Here is a 25,216-nt window from a genome sequence, read left to right as displayed (position 1 = left end):
ATTTCAGTAAAACTATCATATATATATATATATATATATATATAATTAACTTGAATGCATGTTTTAAGATATATAACATGCATTCAAGTTAATTACAAAGACTTCTAATCTCAGAATTACATTGAATTGCGAGTTCTTTGCATTGGAAATAATTTTAAGGACTGTATTTTCCTGGTAGTAGGACTGTATGAACAAGCAATAAAACATCTTGATAGTCTCAGTAATCCATCCACTCTGTGAAATTGTCTATTAACTAAGAGTTCACTTCTTATGGGATAGCTAATTCTATCTTTACACATTACGGAGCAATACAAATACCCTTATTTATTTTACACTAAAATTTTACAGTTGGTTAGTGCTAACTAATGGGATTAGGTCTATTTACTCTCTTCAACAATTCTGTATTAATTTGAAGATTATAATCACACTCTATTTAATTTTCTACATCTAAGCAAAGCCTTCTTGTATTATTTTTGCATCTTGATGTCAAAGCCCCACAAAATCTTATATATAAAGTACTTTTCCACTTTTATATAGATTTGCATCATTTTTAAAAACATTTTTGAGTTTTGGGGTAAAAATGAAATAGAACATTTACCTTCTACCACAATCACCCCTCACCATGCAAATCCAACAACAGTAGGAACATACAAAATATAATCTGTCATTATTCTTCAAGGCACTCAGCTTTAACCATGTTTTTACTTCACAAAAATATATTACTTCCAATAAATTCTGTGATTTCATATAGATATTTCCATTTTTTATTACTTTAAGAGAAAAACATCTATCATATAAATTTTCAGGAATGTACAGGATTATGAAGAATAAAATCATAATCACACTTCTCTTATGAAAAAAGAAACATTATTTTAATGTCATTTTGTTTATGCCTGTTTTTAAAATTTGTTTTAATACACTCATATACATTTCAATATAGTTAACATTATGCTATTTTTCTAGGTTTTCAGTTTAAAAATATTTTCAATGAATACACAATCCATACTATAGACATGCTCTAATTTACTGAAACAATCTCTTATTGTCAAAACAATTTCTTATTGGCCATACTACCCAAAGCACTATACAGATTCTATGCAATTCCAATTAAAATTCCAATGTCATTCCTTATAGAAATAGAAAAGGTAATCATGAAATTCATCTGAGAAACATGAGAGACCCAGAATAGATAGAGCAATCCTTAGTAAGAAGAGTAAAGCAGGAGACACCACCATATCAGACTTAATCTGTCTTACAAAGCTATAGTAATGCAAACAGCATGGTATTGGCACCAAAAATAGACATGTAGACAATGGTACAGAATAGAAAACACAGAGACAAACCCAGATAAATTTAGTTATCTCATACTAGACAAAGGCACCAAAAACAAACAGTGGAGAAAAGATAATCTCTTCAACAATAGTGCTGGAAACCCATATGCAGCAAAATAAAAATATCCTTGGACATTTTCTTAATGTTTACAAATGTCCCTTATATTGATGTGATGAACTCAGTTGTAAATCATGCTTAAATTAGCTCGCTTCATGAATTAATTTCTTTTGTGCATGCTGGCTTAAAAGGATGGATGTTTTAAAGTTCTTATCTGTAATCCTAGTGGCTCAGGAGGCTGAGGTAAGATGTTCATAAGTTCAAAGCCAGCTTCAGCAATTTAGGAAGACCCTGTCTCTAAATAAAATATAAAAAGGGCTGGGGATGTGATATATATATATATATATATATATATATATATATATATATATATATATATATATATATATATATTTTTTGCGGAAAACTGAATCTGAATGTCAAATATATTACAGTTTTTCTCCTTATTACTTTTACTTTTTTATGACCATGTATTTGTTTTGTATATAAATATATTACCTTTAGCATTAAAACACAAAACTTTATGGTGAAGCTTTACTTGCATGTATACTTTTAAATAGGCTTCCTAATATGCATTTCTTATAATATAGATATAATTTATTGTGAGTGATGCTGAGGGTACAACACAACTCCAACTGGCACAGAGCTACTTGAAACTTTCCACAGGAGAAGCAGACAGCCTATCTCATAGACACTGACATTAGTGTGAGACCAAATGCTCCTTTCCTTCATCAATCAAAGAAATTTGCATTTATGTGAATTATTGTCGCTTTATAAAAAATATAAGATTGGAGAATAACTCCTTATTTGTCAACATCTGAATATTTCCAGGTATAAGTGTTTAAAGCCTTGGGTATATGGGGCTGGGGATGTGGCTCAAGCGGTAGCGCGCTAGCCTGGCATGCGTGCGGCCCGGGTTCAATCTTCAGCACCACATACCAACAAAGATGTTGTATCCGCCGAGAACTAAAAAATAAATATTAAAAAAAATTTTAAAAAATAAATAAAGCCTTGGGTATCACTGACTGCTCCAGATACCCGAATTTGTATATATGTAAAAACATAAATAGGCACATACAATCAAGCTATATTAATAAATGCCAAATAATTCATAAAAGCAATTACAAATAATAGTTTATAAAAGATGCACATTATGCAATTTGAGTTCTTCTCAGTTGTACTCATGAACAAAAACCACTATTTTTTCTTTGCTTGTCTTTCAGTGCTTCCTTCCCCAAAAGGAAGCTATTAAAATGTATTGATTTATGTAAAATCATCAGCTATGACTGAATCATGCAATGCTGATACTACCCAAAAGTGGCAGCTGGGAGGCTTCTGGTTAGATAAAGAAAAAATAAAAATTATATGTACTACTGTCACCAAAACATCATTTATCTAATGTCATAGAGGAAATTTGGAATTTTACTTTATTGTTGATAGGGTTCTTTCTTCATCTTATAATACTTTAATTCATTCTAATTAGAGTAAGCAGTATTAGTTTCATAACAATAAAAATTCTCTATATTTTTCACAGATTGCTTTAGAATATATAAATGATTGCACCGGCTACAGATTGACATTATGCTTTCATGTTCTAAAAAAAAGAAATATGGCAAACAGAAGTTGACTAGAAACATCCAAATTGCATTAATACCAATATCAAGTAAGTTTCTTTGATTTGATTGTAAATAAGATAAATTTGTCAAAAATTAACAGGTCATTGAGAAATAAGTTAACTTCACAGATTTTATAGATTACAAAAATACAGAATTATACCTTTTTTATAGCTAAACATTTGTATTTAAATTCATTTATTTGTCTTATTTTCATGAAAGAAGTCAACTTATTTCAGGTTCGCTAATAATTCCAAGGCTAGAAGGAACCAGTTCCCAGTTGTCCTATTTTGGGATTGAAATCTTAAGCTTTGTAAAAAAAAGCAGGCCTGACTTCCTCTTTATGCATCTTCTAGACACAATATGATGTCACAGTCACTGCCGATTCACCTTTCAGGCCTTTAATGTCTGATCAGCAAGCTATCCAAAAAACTCTGCATCAGAAATCTTTGGGAGGAATCACTTGAGCAGTGAAGGCACAGAAGTTCAGGTTGTGAAGATGCTGGTGCTCATGAAGCAGAGATTTATTGTATTTTAAGTTACAGTTGCACTAGCATAACTCTGATGTATATTAATCCTAATACCTGTTTTAATCATTTTCTACTATGGTTGAGTAAAGTGTCGGGGTTGAAATGTATTGTCTTGTTTTGTTTGAAGTTCCACATCTCTAACCTTGGTCACAATACAAGGTTAATTTCAATGTTTTTAACATATTTTCATAGTGGTATTGATATTATTTCATTCCATTTGAGCCAGATAGGTTACATGGAGCAGACCTTCCCAACTGTTGTACCCATGCATAATAGGTCACAGGCTTGTGAGATAATGATATCCTCTGTTCTCTGTTGAGGCCTGGGGGAAATGAGAACTCCCATAACTATCAACAGCCAGGAGAAGCCTTAACAATTTATTCTAACTTGCCACAAATGTTATTTTGAAGTGCTATATTATGAGAAAAGCCAGAAAGCAATGCTATCAAGTACAAAAAAGGTTTGTCTCAATTTGCAATGAATACAGATTGGCATATATTTCCTAGGTATCTCTCAAAGATGAAGTGAATAGTTGCCATTTGAAAGATATGCCCTTAGGCTGAAAATATTTTAAAATTGTGAGGATTACTATAGTATGTGATTTGCCTTGATAAAATAAATAAAGAGCTGAAGGTAGTTATAATGATATTAAAATAAATTCTGACTGAAACTCTCAATAAAACAATATCACAAATATCACACACACACACACACACACACACACACACACACACACGTGCACAAGTGCATACACATTTCCATACAGAGCTGATCTGACTCAGTTCCAAACTGAATATTTCATTCCTGAATGAATCCAAGGCCTTTCTCTTTTCTATTTAGTAAACTGCTAGGAGTTTTTTCAAATTTATTATTTTTCACATTTTTTTTTACCAGGATTAACAATTGACTCTATTTTTCATACCTTTTGTTCATGTAGAAACAGTTTTTATCACTGAATAGGTTATTGAATATCTTCTGGCTACTATACAGATATGGTGAGTAATAAGTCTCTATATAAAAATTATTGATTTCTGCATATTATTCTGGTGCGGTGAAATTCAAAACTATGCTTCAACAAATGAAATGTGTCAGGTTCTTCAGACATGCTAAAAATTCAAATGTTAAATTTTCCAATGTAAAACATCTTCTCTAAATATACTTTATCTAAATGTAATAATTTTCTTTACAAACAGGTGAAATAAGAAATACTATCTTTATTATTACCTGGAGATTCAACCATTGAATCAATGGGAAAAGCTGTATTTATAGAAAAAAATTAGAAATTGTTTATTACATTTACTATTGAATCCACTAATGGGATAATCATGGAGTTAAACAAAATAATATTCCATATGCCAACCTATTTATCTCCTCACGAATCTCTACTCACTCTCTAACCTTCTCTGTGTGCAGACTTGTTTTTTGTGCAAAATAAGAGGTCCAATTACCTCTTATTTTGTTATATCTTTGCTCCGACAGGAGGTGGTACCCTGATTCAACCACTGGGCTGTTGGGAGCCACATTCCCTTTAACGCTATTGCTTTAAGCACAACACAAAAGGCAGTTTTAACTAATCTCATTATTTGCAGGAAAAAAACATCTATGTGGGTTACATTGACATCACTAAGAAATGTGAATCTCCTTCTTTCATAAATGTGGATAAATAAGTGCCAAAGTGTTTCCCATTATGGTTTACACGATGCAGGTTTCAATATACTAGTCATCATCATAATAGTATTAATTATATTTATACCTTAGTAGTGGATGTTAAGTAAGATGTCATGCATAAATCAAATCTTAATAATTAGTTTTTTCCCTTAGTTTTTGATTTGAGAATAGATTTATTATCTTATTTATGTTTAATTGTCAATAGCTCTTTGCTGTTTAGGGGTTCTCCACGATCATGTATACTGCCAGCCTACCAAGCTAAAGTATTAATGATTTGCCAAATATTGTTGTGCTTACAACCAACCAAAAACTTCTTAAAATTATGTCTTACCCTCAGAAAAGAAAAACCCTGTTTTATAAATGTAGCATTCTTTTTCAGTTACTTTAATAAACAAGACACAGGAGCACATGTGTGTTCAAAGGCAGAGTCCCTCACCCCTAATAGTAAAAAGAGATACTATCCAATATTTAGTCAACAAATTAGGAAATAATTAAGCATTAATAAAAATGGCTGGTTTTTAAAATAACTTCTAATGTATGTATTACTATGCTAATTTCCCAAATAAGATAAGAGGCTTAAGATAACCCCAAGTGACTCAATAATAGCATACAGGAAGCTGAAATCTGGGTATATTTTGATGCAAAGCTTATAGTTCTTTATTCATGTTTAGTCGATTACCTACTTTGTATCATTTTTGAAGCCAAAAGAAAATCTATCTTGCTGAGGCTCCTGTGTCATTTGTGAAAGTTTCCAAAAACACAACTCCATCCTCCTTTTTCTGTCCCTGCTGCTCATCACAAAATGAATGAGGGTTTTGCCAAACAGATTGTGTTGCTGGCAGGACTAAAAGCATGAACAGTTCTTTGCCTTGAAAAAGATCACTGATTCTTATGAATTAAATGCATTTTGATATGTTCTCCTTACCCATCATCTCAGTGCCTTACAGCCATTACATCTTTTTTTCTTGTTACAGTTAGAGCAGAGATGGACCAGTCCTTCATGTCAAATACTGAAATGAGTCAGTGTTGACTGATCCAGTTCATCCACATTCCAGGCAGGGATCCCCAAACCTACTACTATTAATCTGAAAGTGTTTTTTCAAATAAATGTCATTGAAGCAGGAGAAAAGGACTGCACCAAGAGAAGCAGCTTCCCCCTCCTTTCCTTTCTTAATTTTGGATATACAGTACTTAATTAACATCCATTCTGTCCTAGTCATTTTGCTGAGTGCTAAGGGTCATGAGTAGAGTACAAAGAAGAATGAAGAAAGGTCAGAGCCGGAGTAGAGAAAGGGTTGTGCAAGCCAGAATCAGACATTATTTTCAGTTCCTACACCTGTCTTTAAATACAATAACATTGGGTACAGTCCCATCCCCCACAGCGGACACTCCACCAAGGGAATCAGCAGTCAGCATCTTGAACAGCTGAAATATCCACCGCCATTCTCCGACAGATCTCAACAACAAAACAGGTGTGTGGCACTCAGCCCATCCCCCATACATCGGGAACTCGCATAAAATCTCTCCTAGGCTTGCTGGGGGAGGGAGAATCAGAGTGAGCCTGCATAAAGACTAGGGGGGAACTAGAGGCACCTGACCTGCAACCCCCCCTACCCATCTGCAGCCAAAAGGAAACCTGTCTAGCTAGCGCTGGGGAGGGGCAAGCAGGAAAAATCCAAAGGACAGAGTGCCTGGGATCCCAATTGCCAACTGTGGGACCCCGGAGATCCAGGCCCGCAGATTCGTGCGGCCTGTCCTGCGGCTACAGAAGGCTAGCAGGAGAAACCAGGAGGCTAGAGGCAAGGCCCTCGAGACTGGGCAGCTGGAAATTGCAGGCCCGCCGGCGACAGTTCACCCACTGCCCGCATAGCTGGGCGGTAGGAGAACACCTGGCCGCAGGTGACCGATCACCCGCCCGCGGCCTGTGATACTGGGCGGCTAGAGACCGCCTGCCTGCCACGACTGGGAGCTGAAATCAAACAGAGACAGTCCAGTCACACCACCTCATCAGGACACCCAGGCAAGGAACTGGGGCCGGTCATAGCAAAGTAGTGTCGTCACTGGAGCTCGGACGTCGGATCTTCCTTCACAGTGGAATCCATGTCAGCAGGCATAGTTTAACAACACTAAGGAGAGGCATCAGAGTAATACAGAACCAAAACAAATCTATAGAAGAGAGTAGAAACACGACAATCAAATAGAGCTGGAAAGCAACGGGGACAACATGAGAAAACAAGGGAAAAAAGGAGTACAAACAATGCAAGACAACTTAATTCTACAAGAGGACATAGAAACATCAGAAGCAGGGATAGGGAAAGAACTCAAGGCATACCTAACTCAAATGGAAAGGAATATTAGAGAAGACATGAGACAGCAAGTCCAAGCAATAAAAATATATTTTGAAAATGAATTAAACAAACAAATTCAAATGGCAAAGAACGAGCTCTACCAGGAGATAGAGATCTTAAAAAAGAATCAAACTATAATCCTAGAATTGCAGGAAACTATAAACCAAATTAAAAACTCAAACGAGAATATTACAAATAGACTTGATCAAGTAGAAGTCAGAACATCAGATAATGAAGACAAGGTTTATCAACTTGAAAAGAGTATAGTCAACACAGAAAAGATGCTTAAATCCCATGAGCAATCTATTCAAGAGATATGGGATGTCATTAAAAAACCAAATTTGAGAGTCATCGGGATAGAAGAAGGCACAGAGATTCAAACCAAAGGAATGGACAGCATATTAAATGAAATAATTGTAGAAAACTTCCCAGAGATGAAAAATGGAATGGATTGCCAAATCCTGGAAGCCTACAGGACCCCAAACATTCAAAACTATAATAGACCAACTCCAAGACACATAATTATGAAGATAGCCAACATACAGGACAAGGAGAGAATATTAAAAGCTACCAGAGAAAAGAGACAGATTACATTCAGGGGTAAACCAATTAGGTTAACGACTGATTTCTCAGCACAGACTTTGAAAGCGAGAAGATCCTGGAACAATGTATTTCAAAGGCTGAAAAATAATGGATTTCAACCAACAATACTGTATCCAGCAAAATTGAGCTTCAGATTTGACAACGAAATTAAAATCTTTCACGATAAACAAAAGCTAAAAGAATTTGCAGCAAGAAAACCAGCACTGCAAAGCATTCTGAGCAATATACTACAAGAAGAGGAATTGAAAAATAGTGCCCAAAACTAACAACAAGAGGTATCTCAGTAAAGGAGGAGGAAAATAACCAAAAAAGTAAAACTAGCCAAACTAAAATAAATAAATAAAGAAGCATGACTGGAAGTACAAATCATATCTCAATTGTAACTTTAAATGTTAATGGCCTAAACTCACCAATCAAGAGACATAGGCTAGCAACCTGGATCAAAAAAACAAATCCAACAATATGCTGCCTTCAGGAGACTCATATGATAGGAAAAGACATACACAGGCTGAAGGTAAAAGGTTGGGAAAAATCATACCACTCACATGGCCCTCGGAAGCAAGCAGGAGTGGCCATACTCATATCAAATAAAATCAACTTCAAACCTAAGTTAATTAAGAAGGATAAAGAAGGACACTATATACTGTTAAAAGGGACCATCCACCAACAAGACATAACAATTATCAATTTGTATGCACCAAACAATGGAGCTGCAATCTACATAAAACAAACGCTCCTCAAGTTCAAGAGTCAAATAGACCATAACACAATAATTACGGGTGACTTCAACACACCGCTCTCGCCATTAGACAGATCCTCTAGACAAAAACTGAATAAAGAAACTATAGAACTCAACAGCACAATCAATAACCTAGACCTAACTGACATATATAGAATATACCAACCATCATCAAGTGGATACACGTTCTTCTCAGCAGCACATGGATCCTACTCAAAAATAGACCATATATTATGCCATAAGGCAAATCTTAGTAAATATAAAAGTGTGGAGATAATACCATGCACCATATCTGACCATAATGGAATGAAATTGGAAATCAATGATAAAAAAAGGAAGGAAAAATCCTACACCACATGGAAAATGAACAATATGTTATTGAATGATCAATGGGTTACAGAAGACATAAAGGAAGAGATAAAAAAATTCTTAGAGTCAAATGATAATACAGACACAACATACCGGAATCTATGGGACACAATGAAAGCAGTTTTAAGAGGGAAATTCATATCCTGGAGTTCTTTCATCAAAAAAAGAAAAAACCAACAAATAAATGAACTCACACTACACCTCAAAAACCTAGAAAAGGAAGAACAAAACAACAGCAATTGTAGTAGAAGACAAGAAATAATTAAAATTAGAGCAGAAATAAACGAAATTGAAACAAAAAAAACCATTGAAAAAATTGATAAAACTAAAAGTTGGTTCTTTGAAAAAATAAATAAGATAGACAAGCCCTTAGCTAAGCTAACAAAAAGAAGAAGAGAGAGAACTCAAATTACTAATATACGGGATGAAAAAGGCAATATCACAACAGACACTACAGAAATACAGAAGATAATTAGAAAGTATTTTGAAACCCTATATTCTAATAAAATAGAAGATAGCGAGGATATCGATAAATTTCTTAAGGCATATGATTTGCCCAGATTGAGACAGGAAGACACACACAATTTAAACAGACCAATAACAAAGGAAGAAATAGAAGAAGCCATCAAAAGACTACCAACCAAGAAAAGCCCTGGACCTGATGGGTATACAGCGGAGATCTACAAAACCTTCAAAGAAGAACTAATACCAATACTTTTCAAACTATTTCAAGAAATAGAAAAAGAAGGAGCTCTTCCAAATTCATTCTATGAGGCCAACATCACCCTGATCCCAAAACCAGACAAAGACACTTCAAAGAAAGAAAACTACAGACCAATATCTCTAATGAACTTGGATGCAAAAATTCTCAATAAAATTCTGGCGAATCGAATACAAAAACATATCAGAAAACTTGTGCACCATGATCAAGTAGGATTCATCCCTGGGATGCAAGGCTGGTTCAATATACGGAAATCAATACATGCTATTCACCACATCAATAGGCTTAAAGACAAGAACCATATGATCATCTCGATAGATGCAGAAAAAGCATTTGACAAAATACAACATCCCTTTATGTTCAAAACATTAGAAAAACTAGGGCTATCAGGAACTTACCTCAACATTGTAAAAGCTATATATGCTAAACCTCAGGCTAGCATCATCCTAAACGGAGAAAAACTGAAGGCATTCCCTCTAAAATCTGGAACAAGACAGGGATGTCCTCTATCACCACTTCTATTCAATTTAGTTCTCGAAGTACTAGCCAGAGCAATTAGACAGACAAAAGAAATTAAAGGCATAAAAATAGGAAAAGAAGAAATTAAATTATCGCTATTTGCAGATGACATGATAATTTACTTAACAGACCCAAAAGGATCTACAAAGAAGCTGCTAGAGTTAATAAATGAATTCAGCAAAGTGGCAGGATATAAAATCAACACGCACAAATCAAAGGCATTCCTGTATATCAGCAACAAAACCTCTGAAATGGAAATAAGGAAAACCACTCCATTCACAATATCCTCAAAGAAAATAAGATACTTGGGAATCAACCTAACAAAAGAGGTGAAAGATTTATACAATGAAAACTACAGAACCTTAAAGAGAGAGATAGAAGAAGATCTCAGAAGATGGAAAAATGTACCCTGTTCATGGATAGGCAGAACTAACATCATCAAAATGGCGATATTACCCAAAGTTCTCTACAGGTTTAATGCAATGCCAATCAGAATCCCAAAGACATTTCTTGTAGAAATAGATAAAGCAATCATGAAATTCATATGGAAAAACAAAAGACCCAGAATAGCAAGAGCAATTCTAAGCAGGAAGTGTGAATCTGGAGGTATAGCGATACCAGAGCTCAAACTGTACTACAAAGCAATAGTAACAAAAACAGCATGGTACTGGTACCAAAACAGGCAGGTGGATCAATGGTACAGAATAGAGGACACAGAGACTAATCCACAAAGTTACAACTATCTTATATTTGATAAAGGGGCTAAAAACATGCAATGGAGGAAGGATAGCATCTTCAACAAATGGTGCTGGGAAAATTGGAAATCCATATGCAACAAAATGAAATTGAATCCCTTTCTCTCGCCAGCCACAAAAGTTAACTCAAAATGGATCAAGGAGCTAGATATCAAAACAGAGACACTGCGTCTGATAGAAGGAAAAGTTGGCTACGATCTACATATTGTGGGGTCGGGCTCCAAATTCCTTAATAGAACGCTCGTAGCCCAAGAGTTAATGACAAGAATAAACAAATGGGACCTACTTAAACTAAAAAGTTTTTTCTCAGCAAGAGAAACAGTAAAAGAGGTAAATAGAGAGCCTACATCCTGGGAACAAATTTTTACCCCTCACACCTCAGATAGAGCCCTAATATCCAGAATGTACAAAGAACTCAAAAAATTAAACAATAAGATAACAAATAATCCAATCAACAAATGGGCCAAGGACCTGAACAGACACTTCTCAGAGGAGGACATACAATCAATCCACAAGCACATGAGAAAATGCTCACCATCTCTGGCAATCAGAGAAATGCAAATCAAAACCACCCTAAGATACCATTTCACTCCTGTAAGATTGGCAGCCATTATGAAGTCAAACAACAATAAGTGTTGGCGAGGATGTGGGGAAAAGGGCACACTTGTTCACTGCTGGTGGGACTGCAAAATGGTGAGGCCAATTTGGAAAGCAGTATGGAGATTCCTGGGAAAGCTGGGAATGGATCCACCATTTGACCCAGCTATTGCCCTTCTTGGACTATTCCCTGAGGACCTTAAAAGAGCACACTATACGGATACGGCCACATCAATGATTATAGCAGCACAATTCACAATAGCTAGACTGTGGAACCAACCTAGATGCCCTTCAATAGATGAGTGGATAAAAAAATTGTGGCAGCTATACACAATGGAGTATTATGCAGCACTAAGAAAGGACAAAATCATAGAATTTGCAGGGAAATGGATGGCATTAAAGCAGATTATGCTAAGTGAAGCTAGCCAAGCCCTAAAAAACAAATGTCAAATGTCTTCTTTGATATAAAGAGAGCCACTAATAATAGAACAGGAAGGAAGAGCATGAGGAAAAGACTAACAGTAAACTAAGACAAATCGGGGGAGAGAAAGGAAGAGAGAAGGGAAAACATATGGAAATGGTAGGAGACCTTCAGTGATACACAAAATTATAAGAGGTTATGAGGGGCAAGGGGTGGGGGGAAAAAAAGGGGAGAGAATTGAACAACAGCAGAGGAGGTAGAGAGGGAAGATGGGAGGGGAGGGGAGGGGAGGGGGGATAGTAGGAGATAGGAAAGGTAGCAGAATACAACAGTCACTAATATGCCATTATGTAAAAATGTGAGTATGTAACAGAAGTGAGTCTGTATTATGTATTTGGGGAGTTCAAAACCCAATTGAGTCGAATGTATGAAAGATGATATGTCTTGAGCTCTGTAATGTTTTGAACAATCAATAAAAAAAATAAAAAATAAAAAAAAAATAAAATTAAAAAAAAATAAATAAATACAATAACATTGGGTATAGGGCTTCAACATTTGACTTATGGGGAACACAACCCATTCCATAACAATGCCCATTGATCAACAGCAATAACATGCAATAGAGCGAAGTTAAAGTCAAATGCCATAGGCATACTAGTTAGTCAGAGGTTAAAATCCAAAGCCTGCCACTTCCCAATTGTGTTAACATTGGTGAGTTTTCTTAACCTTAGTGCTTCCTTCCTTTGTGGATGTAACAAGGATAATAAGTATACTTTCTCCTATGGCTATCATCAAGTATTTAAATCTAATTAGAAGGTAAATTGAAATGAGAAACTATTAGTTGTAGATAAATAGTTTCAAAGATGTTGTTACTCTTCTTTCTATGGTAGGCATAGTATTTTAGGAATTGTGAGTATCAAATGTAAGAGAAAAGACAGGAAATTAAATGCTTACACTATTTTTTCTTAATGAATTTATTTTATATAAATATAGTTGTGAGGCTAGGCCTACACAGAGAAAGATGCTTTAGATTTCAGAAACGTGTAGCTTAATTCATTCTTTTAAACAAATTTTTGCTGAGCATTTATTATGTTTCAGAAATTGTGCCAGGAATTTTGGAGACAGCAGTGAGCAGAAATCACTATTCTTGGGGAATTTATATTCTAGAAATGAAATGTCATCTCCACTTCCGGAATTGGGCAAAATAAGGTCCATCAAATAAGGAAAATAAATCAATTAAAATAAATTTACAACATAATACAAGTTGGAATTAAATTGTGATCATGTGGTGAAAAGATAGATAGGCATAATACTAGCTCTGGGGCTGTAGGACTGGCTTCCACAAGTGTCGCACCATCCCTGAAATACAGGTTTGAGACCTTGCCATCCCTCACCATAGCCCAAGCAGACTTTCCGCCCCGCCCTGCCCGGCTGCGAGTGTGGTGCAGGAGGAAGCGCTGGCATTAGGGTCCCTCAGGGCTGCGCTGCCACCTCCAGCCTCAGACATCCTGCTCCAGGTGCACAGCCAGTGTGCATAGGCGCGCGGGTTTTGAAGCCACGCAGCATACCTGGTAGCCAAGAGCAGGCCGGGAGCCCGACCTGCAGGTCCCAGATCCTGCTGTCGTGGTCGCTGGAGTGCGAGTGACTATGGCTTCAGCTGGTGTCTGCAAGCTCAAATCACCTGTTTGATAGCCTCCCACCAAATCAGAGGGCAGCGCTCGCTGGCCAGGAGCCCCAGGCGTCACCAGCTCCCGCAGATTAGAGCTCGCCTCTCATAGTTCCTCCCTGTATTCCATTTAAAGCTCAAAAAGTTAAGTGTGAGCTCAGTTTCTTCGGTGCTTTCTTCCACTGCAAGATGGTAAGTGAGGAACCGGCGTTTGCTAGTCCTCTGACAAAACCTGGGGCTCTGAAACCTAATAAACTTTGCACTGAGACTTTATTCAATTTTTGGAGCAAGCTTTCTTTGCTGTCTACCAATTAAAATAGATCCTCTCCTGTCTCCTTTTTATTATCATCTGTCTTCTCTCTTTTCCTCCCTTCCTTTCCCACTGCCTTTCTCCCTGTTATTTTTATTCTTCATGTTTCCCCAAAATTTCACCTATTCACCTGCACTTACTATTCATTCTTCCTCTTCTTTCAGATTATGCACATATTTGCAAACACTTGGAGTTGAACTACTGTAAGAGTATTTGGGGTTTGTTTTCTTCTCAAGTGTGAATTGCCTAAAAGTTTAACTCGGATTCCAATAATAACCTCAAGGAAGGAGTCTGCAAACATGTTTTTAAAATGAAAACAAGAAAAATTGCTCTTGATAAACTTTTGGCTTAACTTCTTTGGTCTGCACTCCCCAAGCTGCACTTGCTTGTGAACTGTTTTTTTTTTTCTTTCTTTTCCAAGACTTAACTCACTGGGAACATTAACAAAGTGTGAGTTAATTGACTCATTTTCCCCTCTTCTGTTTATGTTATGACCAAGAAAGTACTCAAGCCAACAAAAGATTCATAGCAAACAGAGTTTATCTAAACCTAGGCTCTGCTGGAATAAATGGCTTTTACCTGATTAAACATTGACAAATAATTAGGAATGGACTGTTGTACAAATTAACCTAGGAAGGCTGCATACTTGTCCTTGTTTGGAGATTTGGAAAGAGTGTATGTTTGAGGTTTGAGAAGTAGCAGGCAGGAAGGTACTCCCTGGCTCAGAACAGTGAGAACACACGTCAGGCAGTTAGTGGTGGCAGGATAATTGCAAGGACATTGAGCCCTAGTGATGAAGAGATCTAGAGCTTGCAGTCTTTGCTTATTTCTTTCAGCTTTTAGATGTTTACTTGAAGTGATGTTATGCTCCTCTGACTGGAGCTAGGGCAAAGTTTATTTAATTACCTACAAGGAACAAAGTTTATTTAATTATCTATAGAACAGAGAGAGAGAGAGAGAACATATATATACATATGCACTTATGTCTATATGTATGTATATTATACAGGTATGTATATGTAGTAGTCTATTCTTTTTTCAAGGACCTGTGGAAATGTTAGGAAAGTCATAGGAGCCTATTCCTTTTTAGTTATTATAATTAAACCACTCAAAATTTAATCTGGATCTAAATTTAACACCTTCACTGTTTCTTGATTAACTGCATGTAATTTCTGTGTGTTTCTCCTTCTCTTCTCTCCCTCCACATCTCCATCGCCCAATCTTCTGGGACACCCCCCTCCACCCTAACTCCTTATACTGAATTTCACAGAACACCATTCTGCCTTGCCAAGACCAGTATTTTGCAGGAGACCAGAGTTATAATTGCCCGTATTCCACTACACTGTCAGAAACTAGTGTTGATGTTTCCACGGAGACTTGGGTCTCTTTCTGGGCTGCTGGTCTCCTGGACAACAGTGAGCCCCAACAAGCACCACAGGCACAGGATAAGTTCTGCTCTTCTGCTTTAATGGTAGACCTGGAGCCCGTTTCAAGCAATGTGGCTGGAAAGCATCATGGTCTGGGACTCTGGAAAAAGGGATGTCATAAAAAATTTAAGTTAGTCCAAAGAGTCTTGAATTTTACAACCTTAACTTCTGCTATTTTGCACTTGCCAAATAGTGAAAATGGGATTCTTCCTCTTTCTTGCTGGACAACACGTGCTTCTCCCTCTAATGTATAGTACTTGGAGATTCCCAACTCACTTAAAGAACCTTTCTGGGTCATATTTTATAAACAATATCCTAGTAGAATGTTTTTGGAGTCAAGATACTAGTTACAACATTTCTTTTGAAATTCAGGAAAGTTTCCCAAGTATGATAAAGAAACAAGAATGAATAACTTCATCTTTTATTTCATAGAGGAGATTCAATAGACAATGCCTTGTAAGTAGAAACAATTATTCTCTTACACACACACACACACACACACACACACACACACACAAGCACTCACATAGGATTTCAAGTGGGAGATAAGTATAACATTGATGGAAAATTATGAATGGTATTAATCTTCACTTGAAGGTTAGTGAACATTTTTATAAAATTAAATGAATTTCTGTATAAATAGTCAAGTTTCTCTAAAAAGTTTCAGATTAGAATTAAATACCTATACTATAGTTTGCCATATGCTCCTTTGGTGGACACAGGGGTTAAGGAAAGGCACACAAAAATGAAAACCTAAAAATGTTGAAGCACACTTACATATCATGGATAAAGTTGTTCAGTTTTACTTTTTCACTATAAGCAACAGCAAAGACAAAATGCCCAAAATCTGAACCCAAACTGTTTACAAAATTGGATTCCTGTTTTCTTACTCACTACTCTATTTTAATAAAAAATACTTCAGTAACAGCAGTTTAAGAAGAACAGGGAAAGAGTCAGAATGGTATTAATGAGACGGAATAAAGTAAAAAAAAAAAAACAATTAAGCATGCCCAAATGCTTTTGATTAACAGGCATAGCTTCCTGTCAAATATGAAAAAAAATCTTTGTAAAAGCATAAAAAATATACAGATGAAAACAGTTGAAACAGAGAAGGTAGAATTTTGCAATTTTTATCATGGTCTTCAGAGAAACAAGGTGCAAATTATTTAAAAGTAGACATTGCAACTAAATCAAATTCTGAATTCTATCCATTAGATTTAACAGGTAGGCAGACAGAAAAGGAAATAATAGCATCAAAATGTTATTAGATTAGCAAGCCAAACACTATATTATTAATGTTGAAGCTTAGAAAAATAAAATAAAAATTATAAAAAGATAGTGGGATTGCAATATTATGCCTAGTGGAAGGGAAAGGTTAATAAACATTTGAATGAATTAATGATGCAGCTGAGAGAGTCTTTATTAATTTAAACAGCAAGAATATACATACAAAGGGAAGAATGTGACCATTTAGTTCCAAAAAGAAAAAAAAAATCCCACGTCTTTAACCACTTTGGCATAGGTTGTATAAATATTTGTCTGTCACAGCTTGCATCCTTCTTCTAAAAGCTTTAAATATTTTGTTCTAGTGTGAGGAAGCAACAGCTATTTTTAGAAAGGTAATTGAACCTATTGCACTTTGGGAATGGTTTGGTGAATTCATTGCACATAAGTCAAAAGTGTGTTTTCTATGCTACCCATTTTGTATTTTCTCATAGATTCATCTTCTAATTCAAGTTTTCCTATTCTGGACTCATGTTCCTGGGAAGAAGCTCAGCTTTCCTCACGGCTCTACAGAAATAAACAGGTATGTGTGGATAGTCAGAACATTGAGACTGGCCATGCATCCTGCAGTCCATTCTCCACTTGCATCCTCCCTTAAGTTCATGCTACTACTTTTTCCTCTTAAAATTCACATTAACTCACTTTAGAACTAAAATGAGCATATGGAGAGAGAGAGAGAGAGAGAGAGAGAGAGAGAGAGAGAGAGAGAGAGAGAGAGAGGGAGGGGAGTTAGATGAACAATCTTTCTCTTCCTCCCTCCTTCTTTATTTCTCTCTCTCTCTCTCTCTCTCTCTGTCTCAACCCCCCCATACATACACACACACACACACACACACACACACACACACACACACTCATATACACAAATAACACTTGAGGAAGACATGAAGTCAGGCTCTGACTATATCACATTTTAGCTGTGTGACCTATCACGTCCACCTTTTCCTCATCCATGAAATTAGAGTATTTATGCGGCATATCTCAGAGGCCTAATGGAAAGACCAAATGGAATCATGTCAGTATTTTAAAATGATAAACATGGATAATTGCCTGGAGAATTAATGATGATTACAAAGGTTTTTTATGCAGATATTGTTTCATTTTCCATATTTTGTTCTTATTTGTTCCCCAAAAGTAATATGATCTACTGAACAAACAGGCAGATCAATCTGAATGTGGCACAAGTCAACCATCTTTTCTTTCTTTCTTTCTTTCTTTCTTTCTTTCTTTCTTTCTTTCTTTCTTTCTTTCTTTCTTTCTTTCTCTCTCTCTCTCTCTCTCTCTCTCTCTCTTTCTTTCTTTTTCTTTCTTTCTTTCTTTCTTTCTTTCATGTGCAAGGAAGGAGTCCAGGTAAACCTTTCTAAACACCTTTTTTCTATATTTAAACAGTTGATGCTGCTCATTTTCCTTTACACCTACCTGACTCCCTTGTGGTTAAAATTTTAAAAGTCATATAATACCCTCAGATACTTTGTAATGAATGAAAAATTCAGAGCACAAAACTGAACAATCAAGTGGTAGGGTGTTGTTGATTTCAGTCTCAGAGGACGAGGACTCCCTGAAATTGTGTTCATAAAACAAACAGAATAATAATCAAGTTTAAGAAGGCTGAGGCACAGTGGCATTATTATAATGTTACAAAGTCAATACAGTGGAGCAACCTTCACCATTGTCTGCTTTTTGCAGCTCCAAGATACTCTGGTTCAGAAGGAAGAAGAACTTGCTAGGCTACATAAAGAGAATAATCATATCAGACAATACCTGAATTCTACTTTGGTTAAATGTCTTGAAGAAAAGTCCAAGGTGTGTAATAATCTTTTTTATAAGGTCAGGGCAGTGATTTAAGAAAGGAAACCATTAGTGTAAAATTTCTTAATTAAAAGCAAGAAGTATACTCAACAACAGGTCATGGGATATGTGAGTAGAATGGATAACATTTCTTAAGGAAGTACATGACTTTCACTAGAACTTTTATGTATAATTTTTTAGAAGTATCTAGATTGCAGATTCTATCCAGACATTATTACAAAAGGAGTTTCTTATATATTAAAAGCTAGGGATTGCTGAGGAAACAGGTTGATAAAACGGAGAGTTAGGTGGAAATCAGAGATTTAAAAACTCAGTTGTTTTAATTATCTTCTTAATGTAGAAATTAAAGATTTAAAAACTCAGTTGTTTTAATTATCTTCTGGCTTTAGGAAAATCATTCTCAATTAGAAATTTGGTTACCTGTAGCTTCAAAAACTAAAAATCTGTGAAAAATCTCTCTCAATCTAAGATGCTGTGATGATAACTGGAGCCTAGGATCTTGAGCAGCAATTCAGTATATACAGGTACATTATTTTTTATTCACATTTTTCTTACACTTTTAAATGAGCTATTTCTAACTCAAAGATATCTTGCTTATAGTCTCTTTGTGTTCTCTTTTCTTTAGTTTTGTGTTTTTCCTAGTATGTGTTTGCTTCTATGATCAATTTTTACTTTACTCTTAGAGAAACTATTATTTGATATTATGTAATCTAAATTGATTATGTGTCTGCTGCTTTTACTGAATCTAACAGTTCAGAGAAGAAAAGATACTAGATTTGACTACTTTACTGTATAGTAAGCTTTCATAAATAAAGGGCTAGCCTTGGCTTTTAACTCTAGCCACCATTCCTTGAAAAAGACATTATTAAATTATTAAATGACATTAATTAGCTTTACCTTTCTTGACCTCAGTTCTCCAAGATTTAAAATAACAACTTTTTTTCAAGGGATTACTTTGAAAGATAATGAAAATAACATAAGGAATGTTGTATAGTGTTTAAACAAGAGTTCTGTCTATATTCAGATAACTTAGGTTTAATTCTAGGCTAAAGGATACTTAGCAAGTCACAAATATGTCTGTGCCTTAGTTTCCTCATTAATGGAGATTTTAACAGTATCTATATCCAAAGAAATAGTGCATGTGATGAACTATTCATAAATTATATCAAATGATAATTTGTTTATTTTATCAGTGATAATTCAATAAACAATTGCTTTTATTGTCATCATTTTGAAAATTATTACTTCCCTGATTTGAAATCTTCAAGACATGATCTGCTTTTTTCAAGTTTCAAAATGAGAGTAAGAAATGAATTCAGGTTCCTAAGAAATAAGATGTTATCATTGATTTTACTTTAGTAACAGACACTAATCTAATCCATTTTACTTGTATGTGAAAAAATATTAGAAATTTAACCTATTTTTATAAAGAATTAGGGTAACTAGTAGATACTTAAAGGAAGTATAATTTTCAAATGTCACTTCTTCAGAAATTGTTGTCATCAGATGAGTTCTCCAAAGTGTGTGGAAAATTAGGAAAGGGGAAGAGGAAACACAAAGAGCAGGGATACTCTCCTGCTGAGATCCCCCATCCTAAAAATGTCAAGAGAAACCTCTCTTGTGAGTTTGCTAACTGTGAAAAACCACCTGGGCCCCATGTTGATCCCTGGGTGCTACAAACACTTGGATTGAAAGACCTCAACACCATTGATGACACCTCATCAGCTAACTACAGTGCCCTCTCCTCTCATCCCAGAATAGTGATTAGCATATACTCCCATTTTTCGAGTGATGCCATTGATTATGAAAATGTCCCCAGAGAGGATGTGCCAATCAACTATGGAGGTGAAAGAACAACCCCCTTGCACAGCACTACCAGCCATGGGGAAGACTTCCAGTACTTTTCTCAACTTTCAAATCTCCCAACAGAGGTGCAAACACTTCCTTATAATCCAGCTGATGTGTCACCCAACAAGACAGAGATGACATTTTACACATCCCTGAGTCCTCACTGTAATGTCAAAACTCATTCTTTCCACCAGGAACAAGCCTTTATATGTATAGATAAAGAAGGAGGCTGGTAGTTTACCTGGGTCCCTAAACAGCCTTAGAGACCCTTCTTGTATCACAGAGCATTGCCAGGAACTCTGTTTTCAAAGATCTCTCTTGCACTTGAACCTGACTATGTGGAGCATAGAAGCTATTGCCCAGACAATCTTTAGCCACTTTAAATGTTACTCTCAACTACCACTTAAATTTGTAGGGAATAGCTTCCAAGAATCCATATGAGAGGCATATGTTCTTCTTCCACCTGAACTTGACTAGTTTGCACATCAATGTCTGCTATCAACTTCTTCTCTTTGCCCTGTACTTGAAAAGGTGTTTTCCAATCTTTTGTAGATTTCTTCAAGACCTAGATATACTTTGCTTATCATGACCTGTTTAACACCTTTTGTTCTCTTATTAAGTAGTTTAAATATGTATGGTCTTTATTTCTCTCCTTCTTCTACATTTCTTTATTTCTGAAAACTGCCTTTAGAATGAGCCCTATTTTTGTTTCAAGTACTTCCTCCTGGTTGCTTAAATTGCTAGAGGTAGGGTAAAATCAAGTGTCTGCCCATCACCACTGCTGAAGAAGTATTGTGGATATAAGTAACAGTATGTCCAGGGCATCTCAAAGAGTCAAGTGTTGCAGAGTGGCTTTAGCAAAACATCTCTAAGACAGCTGCAACGCCACTGATAAGCAATACCACTGAAAAATGACAAAAGTTAAAAAGAATTATTACTTCAGAATGTCCCAATACCTGCTTCCTTTGGTATCTGGCCATTGTTTCTTTAACTGACATGGCTCAAAAATGATATTTTTGAGGAACTGTTACACAACAAATCATCATCTTAAACTGCACAGATGCTGGCAAACTGATCACTAGCCCAGCTCTGACAATGTCACACTCATTCCTTCTGTCAGTCATGTATTCATGCAATTTATCTAGAATATCTACAGAATACCTCATGCTCACTTTGTAACAGGCATTGTAATTCGGGATGGTGATAAAATGTGAGCAGTTTGGGCCCTGTGCCCACATTCATGAGACTTAGAGCTATTCATCTGCTGTCATCCCTGAGAAAGCTATTTTCCTTGTATGAAAATTCAATTTTCTCAGCTGTGGAATACAGGACTTGATTAGATGACTTCTATCATTCTATGAATGAAGGCTGGATCCTATCAGCTTTATTTTTATTTGGTCATTCAAGGCCGTTTTTCCCTTAGATAGGTACTGCATATGCTAGGTAGGGTGAACTTTATCTGCAATGGAAAAAATAGAAAAATAAATATGAGACATTTATAATGAGCATTAGAAATCATTTCTCTGATCACAGGATTTTTTTTTCCAGTATGAGCCCACTTTGCAGGTTGATTCAGTCTGTGTGAGAGTAACCTCTATCTAAAAAAAAGATACATTTTAATTTGTAAGTAAATGTGAATAGATTGAATGCAAGCATGATATCAAAGATCTCTTCTTCCCTAATTTTTTTAAGAATATTTTTGGTAGTCTTAACTGTTTCCTTCCTTTCCATCCTTCAAGCTCCCTATTGTTCCCAGAATAAATTACACATCAATGTCGGGCACCTATGCTTTTTTGGCAACATGATTAAATTCACCAGGTTGAAAGCCATCTCCATCTATCTCTTTCTATTCTCCTTTCAATACTTCACTTTGCACAATCAACTTCTTTGTGTATGCTATTTGGAATTCTTTGTAACCAAGACATTTCTTTTGTGTTTGATCATTGCTTTATTTACGTTATGTGAGGAAATATCTATTTGATAAAGCTTTATTACCCATAGTTTTCTTTATAATTCATGAAGGGGAATACAAATTAGTAATTAATATTATTCTTGGGAGTATTTTAAAACTAAGGAAGAGATAGAATACATTCTACTCCCCCTCATACCCCCCAAACACAAAAGTACCTTTTACATTCTGTTATCTATGCCTCTTGTGGGTGAAATTTATCTCTAGAATAACAAATTTAATTAGAATTGATTATACTTTACTACACAAGGAATTAAGTAAGCAATGGAACTATTTTAAAACCCTTATAATCAAGCTGTAAAACTAAATTTACCAGTTAACACATATTTTTTTGCAATATCCATGTGCCATGTTATATGTTAATTACCAAGAGGAAACACCCAGGCTTCTCACAGTGCATTTGGTGCATAAAAAAGTCACCCAAAATATCAAAGCTTTTGAAAGCTTTTAAATGAAACTTGGTTTCAGCCTGGTTAAAGAAACTATAGGACATTTATGTGGCAAATTATGATATCTTCTTCTAACTCATATCATGAATGATAGTATGGAAGAAAATTACCACATATGTTTGCAATTATATTTATAAACATTTGATATTCATTTGAATAAAGTATACAAAATTATTTTGTTAATGTTTGAGAAATTGGAAATTCATTTCACTCAAGTATATGTTCTAACTTTTATAGTTTTATCATGCATTTCCAGTAAACCAGTTAATATTTTATTAAGATAAAGTGGGAAATGAAACTAAATACCTTTGTGATTATGATGAATAATTTTATATTGTACATAACATTTTTAATAATGGACTTTTTTCTCCTGGATTTTTGTGACCACAATCCTGTATATTTGACTCTCTTTTGTATGATATATGATATGGCCAGATTAATATCCTCAGAATTTAATGGTTCCTTCTCTCCTCTTGGATACATTAATGATTTTTCCCATGTTAGGTGGCCTGAAGAGTCAAATGCCTTAGGAGTACAGCGCTCTCTTACTTAATCTCACAGAAAAATTAGAATTCATTTTTTTTTTAAATTTGATGACACTTCCAACATCCTCTGATACTCTGAAAACAATCCTGTGTCTTACTAGTATCTGGAAAATATGGACAATTGGAAAGTCTCAGTTCTATAGGTGATGTTTAATAAGTAGGGTTACTTAAAATTGCAGTGATGTTAAAGTATAATTTTGAAAAGATTAAAGAGTGTGAATAAATAATAAGACTTTAATGTACTTGATGTAATTGAAAAAAGCAGAATATGTTTTTAAATATAACAAATGGATTCAACAATAAATCAAAGTAACACAGGTATAGCAGAAAATATAGTTAGTACATTTACTGATAACTACTTTTATTTTGTACTAGGGATTTAATCCAAGCAGGCTTGTCCACTAAGCCCCCATCCTTAGCCTTTCGAAAATATTTTGTTTAAAGACAAGATCATGCTGAGTTGCTTAAGGCCTGGCTAATTTGCTGATGCTGGCTTTAAACTGCCTCAGCCTTGGGTGCCACTGGAATTACAAGTATGCACCTGGCTCTTGGCCATCCACTGATAACTTTTTAAATGTATAATTTTTTGCCTGTTAAGTTCAGGTATACAATTAGATATTAGTTTCAGTTTACCAAAAGATTCACATATGGTTGAATAGTAAATGCCTAATTTTAATTTTTTAAAATAAAACCACATATATTTGGTTTTCATGCTAGAAGTTTATGGTATGATTATATTTCTTAACAATCTCTTCATATTTTTATGTACCTGTTTGTTACATGAATTCAATTTTAATCCTTATATTGGATATTCTGCAAATGTAAAATATAATTCAACACTTAATAATAAGCACTTAGATGATTTGTTTTCTTTTTGATTTGAACTTTTTTAAATTATGGAATTCAATTTTGTGATGAACTTATGACTAATAAATAAATGACAAGTCATTTAATTTTATGTTCAGCCCTTAATTTGGAAACATGTTTTCAGTGAATGGAGCAATGAACTAAGAAAAAGGTTTTATTTCTCCTATAAATCCTATGTCATAAAAATATGTATTTCAAGTTACAAATGTGTGAAATAGTAGTATGATTAATAACTGAGGCAATTATTCAATAGATATAGCTGGTGTCAAGCTCTTCTGAAGATATAAAGATGATGTTATATAAAAAGGAGATATATATATATATATATATATATATATATATATATATATAAAATCTAACTTATGTATAAATGAGAGAAACATAACTTCAACATGATTGATTAAAGCAAGGGTGTAATAGGCTCTCATAATGAAAACGTCCACATTGCAAGTATGGAAGTATGGTTGATTCTATATACCCAAAGCGTACTGTCAAGAATCTGGTTTGGGATTTCAAGGGAGGTGATATTTGGGGATGGATTCTTGAATGGTGATAAATATAAAAGCACACAAAAGTAATAAAGAAACCAGCTCTGTGAGTTTGAAAAGGAAGCTACATCTCATAAAATATTTTCTATTTTTGGACATTCTCCTTATTCTTCCAATTTATAATCCTGTTAAATGAGTAAAAATTGAGTTAAAGGTTCCATACTGGTCTCACTTATGCCATGGATAGTTGTAAACATATTGGATTATCTGCATGTGAGAATT

General features: G+C 35.0%; 1 pseudogene; it reads left to right on the top strand.

Moving 5' to 3' along the window:
• The window catches only part of LOC144365094 (geminin coiled-coil domain-containing protein 1-like), a 31,200-nt pseudogene extending 10,321 nt beyond the window's left edge, over positions 1 to 20,879 (top strand).
• Positions 20,880 to 25,216: the final 4,337 nt, after the last annotated feature.

The sequence above is a fragment of the Ictidomys tridecemlineatus genome, chromosome 6 (assembly GCF_052094955.1).
Source record: "Ictidomys tridecemlineatus isolate mIctTri1 chromosome 6, mIctTri1.hap1, whole genome shotgun sequence".
Taxonomy (NCBI): domain Eukaryota; kingdom Metazoa; phylum Chordata; class Mammalia; order Rodentia; family Sciuridae; genus Ictidomys; species Ictidomys tridecemlineatus.
Note: the sequence above shows the minus strand (reverse complement) of the source record. Positions and strands in the feature narration are given on the sequence as shown.